Raw genomic sequence first — 9,609 nt, 5'->3', positions numbered from 1 at the left:
ATGTGTAATTTTGCATTATCGAGTTTTTTTAATTAAGCCGCCAAAAATCAACACAGAGCGGAGCAGACCCGGCGCCAGACACGGACTGACGGACGGGCCTTGAATTGCTTTGGGGGGGGGGCACACATTTTATACGCCAAGCCAGGGCAACACAACTGTTTCTAGCAACCCAGGAGAGCAGCACAGACGTGACGAGTTAAATATTCTAAGAAACCTATAAAGCAACCAAAACAACTTTCCAAAATGTATCAAACATTGCGCAGCATATTAAAAGTTTTTTTTTTTTTTTTTTTTTGCTCCGCTGGCCTCACAACGCACAAAGCTGATTTCGGGTATCGACCGGAAGATGTCGTGATATGATCCCGTCCAGCAATAAAATGTGATTGGCTGAGACAGCTGCTGATTTACCCAGATACCATCTGAAGAAAAAATGCGATTGGTCGGTTGGTTCATTCCATGACATTAACCCATTGGTTCCCAAGAAATATTAGTCCACGTTTATAGCAGTGATCCAGAAATTATTACTAGTGTTTCTGTACTCACGGATAATAATGAATGAACCGATCAGCCGATTTCGAATAGTTTCAATACATTTTAAATTGAGCACATTTTTCTTTATTATTGTTATACTGAAAAACTTTGACTTGTAGTTTACGGTTTTTTTTTTGAGGGGAAAAAAAAAACAAAGAAGAAGCAGCTGTGACGGGCTCCTATCAGGCCAAGTGCGGTCACTCGCCGGCCACTTTCAGGCATCTTTTTCGGATGAGTGAGACCAGACCCTCTGAACATGAATGGGGAGACATCAATACTGGACTCTGTGAAAACTAACGGTCGCGAAGAGCATATGATTGAAATCGCCATGAAAAGTTGATTATACCTGAGTGTTAGGTTGGTTCTCATGACTCAGAAAAAGCTTTAAAATCCACTTTTCTCGTGGATTATTTAGACACTGCGCAGGCGCAGTACTTCTATAACGGCAGGAGAGGGACAGCGGAGCACGAAGCTGCAAGATGATTGGAAAGCTGTTGGTTCAGATCGACATATGATTGGTTGTTGGCAGCGGAACAGGCGGGATATTTGCAGACCCGTACTGCCGTCAGAGACGGTTGATTAGAATGTTTGCTGCCGTTACGAACTGTCAATTGAATTATTCATTCTTATTAATTTAAAGTTGTTTAAGAAAATAAATATGGCTTTTCCTTAAATACTTGTCACTGCAATGATTCTTTTAGTCATTGTAATTATTGTAATCTTTAAGCAAGTGGGTTTTTTTTAAATATCGTCAAAATATCGTTATCGTTAAAATCCTAAAAAATATCGAGATATTATTTTTTGCCCATATCGCCCACCTCTATTGTAAACTACTCCTGTCTGTTCAACCAAATGCTTATCATAAATAAAACTTATTTTATGTTACAGAGATCTGCTATTACACTATGGTTAAATATTTTTAGTATAAATATACAAGTGATTAGAGAAAATCGCGCATGCTGATTGGTCGAGAAATTCAGACTATTTCTCGATAGTCACCTCAAGTGACTCGGCAAAACAGCGGCCAATCGCTTTGTCACTGTAAGTGAGGAGGAATTGCAAATTATGAAAGAAAATGCTGTTCCTAAAAGCACTAAAGATGCTACAAAGTTTGGTCTAAACTATTCAAAGGTAAGATTGTGATTTATCCATTTCAAAACAGTATTTTATGTGAGTCGGCATAGATAAGTAACAAGTTTATTACATTTGTATGCCGCTTTTAAAGTTTGAAATAAATTTTTTAAAATGAATCTCCTGTATATTTATACTAAAACAATTATCTGACTTGGGCTCAGTGTAGGGTGACCAGACGTCCCGGTTTCACCGGGACAGTCCCAATTTGGGGTTGTGTGTCCCGAGTCCCGACAAAAGTCTGTCGGGACACGGATATGTCCCGGTTTTCGCCACTCGCAACGTTTGTGACTGAGCAGCGTGGGAATCATTAGCGGAGAAATGTCTGCATTTACTATTTTGATGAATTGACAGGAATCACAAACTTTCCTGGTTACTGCCCCCTGGCCCTGTGGCATGGGTGTTTATTTAGCCACATTATTCCAGACAACAGAATGTGTTGCCATGCAAAAATAAAATAAACATTAACTGGCGCGAATGTTCTTTGTCTAGCAGCTAGCAGCAGTAATGCCGCAACAATTATGCCGAAAAGAAAATGTACCTTTTCCAAAGTTTTACAGGGCACCTACCCCTTCCTCCGAGAGGTGCAGAACAATGCGCATGAAGCCTACTGCACTCACTGTAAGCGTTCCTTCTCCGTAGCCCACGGTGGTAACGCCGATATACAGGATCACATTAAAACGGATCACTCTTCTTGTAAATATACGTAGGCTAATGCATTTTGTTTAGGGTGGGTGGATTGACAGTCGCCTTAGCTTTGTTCCTGTGCTTTGTTCTTGTACTGAGTTGGGTAGCCTATGTTGCAAATGCTGTGTGCTCCTGTGGGGGCTTTCCTCGGGCTGTCGCCCCTCTCCTCCTTTATTGCTGTTTTGTTTGAGTATATATTCTCAAATCACTTGTCTCTCTTTTTGTTTCTGTTTAACATACCATTCTGACAGTTTGGCCATATTGCTGTGTTGAACAGCTTGTTGCACCTTCCATTAAAGTGTTCACTTTTGTACACATCATCTTGCTTTATTCATTCAGTTGTGGGGAATGGTTAGTAAGGTTGATTCTGACCTAGACTATGTTGAGGTCAGATATCTACTTTTTAAGTTCATGTTATAGTGCATACAGTTTTAGAGATATAGCCTACATGTATATATGCATTCTTCTTGGTGTTCTCACAAACAGGTGAAATAAATCAGTTTAAATTTGGCCTATGGACATAGCCTGGCCTATTCTCAGCCATTACAAAATCTGTTGTCTGACCATAATTTAACTGATCTGTATACCACTATACTACTAGATAACAAAATGCCCGTTTTATTTCATGTGAGATGTTGATAAATGTGACGGCACAGTGGTGTAGTGGTTAGCGCTGTCGCCTCACAGCAAGAAGGTCTGGGTTCGAGCCCCGTGGCCGGCGAGGGCCTTTCTGTGTGGAGTTTGCATGTTCTCCCCGTGTCCGCGTGGGTTTCCTCCGGGTGCTCCAGTTTCCCCCACAGTCCAAAGACATGCAGGTTAGGTTAACTGGTGACTCTAAATTGACCGTAAGTGTGAATGGTTGTCTGTGTCAGCCCTGTGATGACCTGGCGACTTGTCCAGGGTGTACCCTGCCTGTCGCCCATAGTCAGCTGGGATAGGCTCCAGCTTGCCTGCGACCCTGTAGAACAGGATAAAGCGGCTAGAGATAATGAGATGAGATGTTGATAAATGTGAGCTTCAACAAAATGATAAGAGCACCTCTCTGAGTGTCACATTTACGTAAAAAAAGGTGTGTGCACAAGCATGGTCGCGCGCAAAAGTGTCCCGGTTTCAGACTAGGGAAATCTGGTCACCCTAGCTCAGTGAATAATAACCTTAACTTCGTCTCAGTTATCATTCACTGATATTCACGTCGCCTTTGGCGAAAAATTAAGTAAACACCTGACAATCACTCCCATAATTGGTTTTTCCCCAAACTGGTGCCAAAATGTTGGAAGCACACGATTGTCTAGAATATCTTTGTATACTGTAGGATTACAATTTCCCTTCATTAGAACTGAGCAGCCAAGACCTGTTTCATCATGACAAGGCCCCTGTGCACAAAGTGAGGTCTATGAAGACATGGTCTGCCAAGGTTAGAGTGGAAGAACTTGAGTGGCCTGAGGGCCTTGACCTCAACCCTACTGAACACATTTGGAATGAACTGGAACGCTGACTGTGCCATCAGTGCCTAACCTCGCTTCTAATGCTCTTGTTGCTGAATGAGCAAATCCCCACAGCCACGCTCTGAAATCTAGTAGAAAGTCTCCCAGGTTATTTATTCTAAAAGCAAAGGGGGACTAAATCTGGAATGGGATGTTCAGAAACATGAGTGTTATGGTTAGGTGTCCACAAACTTTTGGTCATATAGTGTAGTAGGATATACAGTGGTGCTTGAAAGTTTGTGAACCCTTCAGAATTTTCTATATTTCTGCATAAATATGACCTAAAACAACATCAGATTTTCACACAAGTCCTAAAAGTAGATAAAGAGAACCCAGCTAAACAAATGAGACAAAAATATTATACTTGGTCATTTATTTATTGAGGAAAATGATCCAATATTACATATCTGTGAGCAGCAAAAGTATGTGAACCTTTGCTTTTGATATCTGGTGTGACCCCCTTGTGCAGCAATAACTGCAACTAAACGTTTCCGGTAACTGTTGATCAGTCCTGCACACCGGCTTGGAGGAATTTTAGCCCATTCCTCCGTACAGAATAGTTTCAACTCTGGGATGTTGTTGGGTTTCCTCACATGAACTGCTCGCTTCAGGTCTTTCCACAACATTTTGATTGGATTAAGGCCAGGACTTTGACTTGGCCATTCCAAAACATTAACTTTATTATTCTTTAACCATTCTTTGGTAGAACGACTTGTGTGCTTAGGGTCGTTGTCTTGCTGCATGACCCACCTTCACTTGAGATTCAGTTCATGGACAGATGTCCTCACAGTTTCCTTTAGAATTTGCTGGTATAATTCAGAATTCATTGTTCCATCAGTGATGGCAAGCCATCCTGGCCCAGATGCAGCAAAATGGGCCCAAACCATGATACTACCACCACCATGTTTCACAGATGGGATAAGGTTCTTATGCTGGAATGCAGTGTTTTCCTTTCTCCAAACATAACACTTCTCATTTAAACCAAAAAGTTCTATTTTGGTCTCATCCATCCACAAAACATTTTTCCAATAGCCTTCTGGCTTGTCCATGTGATCTTGAGCAAACTGCAGACGAGCAGCAATGTTCTTTTTGGAGAGCAGTGGCTTTCTCCTTGCAACCCTGCCATGCACACCATTGTTGTTCAGTGTTCTCCTGATGGTGGACTCATGAACATTGGTGAATGTTAATGTGAGAAAGGCCTTCAGTTGCTTAGAAGTTACCCTGGGGTCTTTTGTGACCTCGCCGACTATTATACACCTTGCTCTTGGAGTGATTTTTGTTGTTCGACCACTCCTGGGGAGGGTAACAATGGTCTTGAATTTCCTCCATTTGTACACAATCTGTCTGACTGTGGACTGGTGGAGTCCAAACTCTTTAGAGATGGTTTTGTAACCTTTTCCAGCCTGATGAGCATCAACAACACTTTTTCTGAGGTCCCCAGAAATCTCCTTTGTTCGTGCCATGATACACTTCCACAAACATGTGTTGTGAAGATCAGACTTTGATAGATCCCTGTTCTTTAAATAAAACAGGGTGCCCACTCACACCTGATTGTCATCCCATTGATTGAAAACACCTGACTCTAATTTCACCTTCAAATTAACTGCTAATCCTAGAGGCAAGGGAAGTTTATTTATGTAGCGCATTTCATACACAGTGGCAGTTCAATGTGCTTTACAGAGGTAAAGGCAAAACAGTAAACAATAGAAAATAAAATTACATAATTGAAAGGGTGAAGAAGAGAGAAAAATAAAAATAATATAAGAATTAAACAATAGTAGAAATAAAGTAGTAAAATGAAGTAAAAGTTCAGTAAAAAACAGCAGAATAAAATGGAATAAAAGTTAAGTAAAGTTTAAAACATGCAAAGATGATATTTCAGTTAGCAGAAAGCATCTGAAAACAGTTTGGACTCCACCAATCCACAGTCAGACAGATTGTGTACAAATGGAGGAAATTCAAGACCATTGTTACCCTGCCCAGGAGTGATCGATCAACAAAGATCACTCCAAGAGCAAGGAGTGTAATAGTCGGCAAGGTCACAAAGGACCCCAGGGTAACTTCTAAGCAACTGAAGGTCTCTCTCACATTGGCTAATGTTAATGTTCATGAGTCCACCATCAGGAGAACACTGAACAACAATGGTGTGCATGGCAGGGTTGCAAGGAGAAAGCCACTGCTCTCCAAAAAGAACGTTGCTGCTCGTCTGCAGTTTGCTAAAAATCACACAGACAAGCCAGAAGGCTATTGGAAAAACGTTGTGTGGACGGATGAGACCGAAATGGAACTTTTTGGTTTAAATGAGAAGCGTTATGTTTGGAGAAAGGAAACCACTGTATTCCAGCATAAGAACCTTATCCCATTTGTGAAACATGGTGGTGGTAGTATCATGGTTTGGGCCTGTTTTGCTGCATCTGGGCCAGGACGGCTTTCCATCATTGATGGAACAATTAATTCTGAATTATACCAGCAAATTCTAAAGGAAACTGTCAGGACATCTGTCCATGAACTGAATCTCAAGTGAAGGTGGGTCATGCAGCAAGACAATGACCCTAAGCACACAAGTCGTTCTACCAAAGAATGGTTAAAGAAGAATAAACTTAATGTTTTGGAATGGCCAAGTCAAAGTCCTGACATTAATCCAATCGAAATGTTGTGGAAGGACCTGAAGTGAGCAGTTCATGTGAGGAAACCCACCAACGTCCCAGAGTTGAAACTGTTCTGTACGGAGGAATGGGCTGAAATTCCTCCAAGCCGGTGTGCAGGACTGATCAACAGTTACCGGAAACATTTAGTTGCAGTTATTGCTGCACAAGCGGGTCACACCAGATACTGAAAACAAAGGTTCACATACTTTTGCCACTCACAGATATGTAATATTGGATCATTTTCCTCAATAAATAAATGACCGAGTATAATATTTTTGTCTCATTTGTTTAACTGGGTTCTCTTTATCTACTTTTAGGACTTGTGTGAAAACCTGATGTTGTTTTGGGTCATATTTATGCAGAAATATAGAAAATTCTAAAGGGTTAACAAACTTTGAAGCACCACTGTACAGGAGGAAAAAGTCCAACAAATAAATCAGTGCATGGTTTTCCATGGGCTAACAGCACTGCTTTAGAACGTTGAGGAAATCAGCCAGTGCAGGGAATGAGGATTTCCTTTAGGGGAAAAGGATTCTGATCGGGCGGGTAGGGAATAAAGGGAAAGTCAGAAATTGAGCGATTATGTTTATGTTGCTAATTTATTAAAATGTCAAAGAGCAGCAGCGCACAAGCTGTTTCTCCCTGGGGCTACTTACATCCTCCATCTTTAATAACTTATTCAATATATAAATGTATTATTATTATCATATGCCATAACCCCCACTGCTGGGATTTCTGGGACTGAGGGGTTGTCTGCTCACGGCAGAACTTTGTTTTGATTGGCAGCATGGCGGCCTTGTGGCCAATCACATGTGAGGATATAGGATCATACCATTATGTGAAAACAGAGAGGGGACAGACGCGAAGAGAAACCGCATCAGCCCATCTAAGCTGAGGCCTTTGATTTTTTTTTTAAATGCCAACCTGCACTGAGGACATACCCCTTTTCCACCAAATCAGTTCCAGGGCTGGTTCGGGGCCAGTGCTGGTGTTGGTTCACAACTCGTTCAACTTGCGAGCCAGCTGAGAACCAGTTTGCTTTTCCATAGCTCGCGGTGCTAAGCGGAGCTACGTCATTACGTCGCTGTATACGTCAGTTACGTCGCTACGTTTACATAAACCTTGGCGTGAATATCAAAGCAAAAACAACACGGAAGAAGTAGCAGCAGCAGCAACAACAACAATAATAATAATAATAATGGATAACTTCGCGTTTGTACAGCTGCTGCTTCTCGGCGCTTAAAAATGGCGACCTTTCGCGGTCTTGTTATTGTTGTTGGTCTTAACAACTCCGCCCCCGCTGACGTAAGCGGTTCTTTCCTCTGGCCCAGCAGAGAGTTGGTGCTAGCCTGGAACCGGGTTTTCTGGCCCCAGAGCCAGTTCTTTGTCAGTGGAAACAGAAAACCCGGTTCCAAACTAAGCACTGGCCCCGAACCAGCCCTGGAACTGCTTTGGTGGAAAAGGGGCAACTGTTTGGTTCTGTGGATTTGTTTCTGTGTTAAATTAAAAGCTTGATTAAAATAAACAAAAAGTAAGTGCCTGCTTTTGTAACAGAACAAATACACAAAATTAGGCAATTATAAGGCTTCTCATAAAAACACTAAATGCAAAAGGGTTTATCAACACACAAAGCATTCATATTTGCCAAGTTAGGCTAAAATATGAGGCTACAGATGATAATAAATTAAGAGCTGTTTGGGAGCCGCGCCACAAGAGCCGAACTTCCCTTCACTAATCCAGAAGTCAATCCGACACTATATCCGGATAATATTCACCTACTATTTGAGGAGCGCTATAGTTACGGAATCGGACAGACTTTTCTAAAGTACCAGTTAAAAAACAGACACACACAAAAAATATATACGTAAAATACCAAATAATAGCCGAGTTCCAATTAACCGCCGAGTTCCCTTTAACGGCCGGGTGTACGCGTGTGTTGTGACAAATAAAGGCCGGTTCCGAATACTCGCCGGGGTCTAAAAAAAAAAAAAAGCGTCCGAACGTTCTATCTAGAATCTTGAGGCCCAGCACTTTTCTGGTTTTCTGGTGTTTAAACGATTTTGCATTGCATAGTTTTCTACCGAAACAATATGAATGAATGAATGAATGAATGCAAAATGAAATTATTTCTATAATACTGTTTACAACATTTTGTTACGCAGGGGTGATAGCGTTCCGGCGCGCCGTGGCTGGGGGAAAAAAAAAAAATCTAGTTCGCCCATTGTCCTGTGTCATTCTGAGATGCGCAGATAGACAGTAAAGGGAATTCCGAATTCCCTTTACTGTCTATCTGCGCATCTCAGAATGACACGTAACTTACACGTAACTTACGTGATAATAAACATGCCATTTCAATGTTATAATCTTGGTCTACCGTAATATTTCTTGAGGAATGCAACTCCGTAACTTTTGACAGATGTCTTAGCCAATTACGTTTGACATGGGTGTGTGGGATATCACTTACGTCATCGAATGAGGAATACCCCTTTGGGTATACCCAACGAAAGCCAGCGTGTGTGGTGACATTGAGGACTGCGGGTTTCCAAGGTTGGACTGCTGCTTCTGTTAAACGACCTAAATTGCCGAATGCATGCGTCAAAGCACACACTGAGTTTTATTAAAGACCTTATACCATTTCACTTGCCCTTACCCATTCGGATCTGGAAGACGCTTTACAAAAAAGGTGAGAGCGTTCTAACATGCATTTCAGTCTGCTCGCGGCCAATCTAATCCAAGGGGCCTTTTCAACAAGTAATCTGTCGTGCAAGTTGGGCAGAAGCACGCGTCAGGCAGGCAACATGTAGGCCTACAAGTCAGTAACCTATTCAACTAACTTTCATCCGAACTTTAAGTTTTCTACGGGGTCGAGCCACCGTACCAACTCACTCGGGGAATAGGCTCATATCCGCCAAATAGGGAGACGTCTTGGAGAGAAACGTGAGAATGCAAGATGACAGTATGTAGCCACTGCAGGTCACTTATTTTTCAGCATAAGAAAAAACCCTTTGGTTTGACACTTCGCACCCTAATTATGTTGCTTCAACGTCGCGCCCTCCATGCAATTTCAGATTGACAGACATCGCGAAGCGCAAAGGGTGGAGGCTGCATGGGTGAGGGTGATAGCAAGT

This window comes from Neoarius graeffei, chromosome 7 (genome assembly GCF_027579695.1).
Source record: "Neoarius graeffei isolate fNeoGra1 chromosome 7, fNeoGra1.pri, whole genome shotgun sequence".
NCBI lineage: Eukaryota > Metazoa > Chordata > Actinopteri > Siluriformes > Ariidae > Neoarius > Neoarius graeffei.
The sequence above is the reverse complement of the archived record's forward strand: the minus strand, read 5'-3'. Positions refer to the sequence as shown.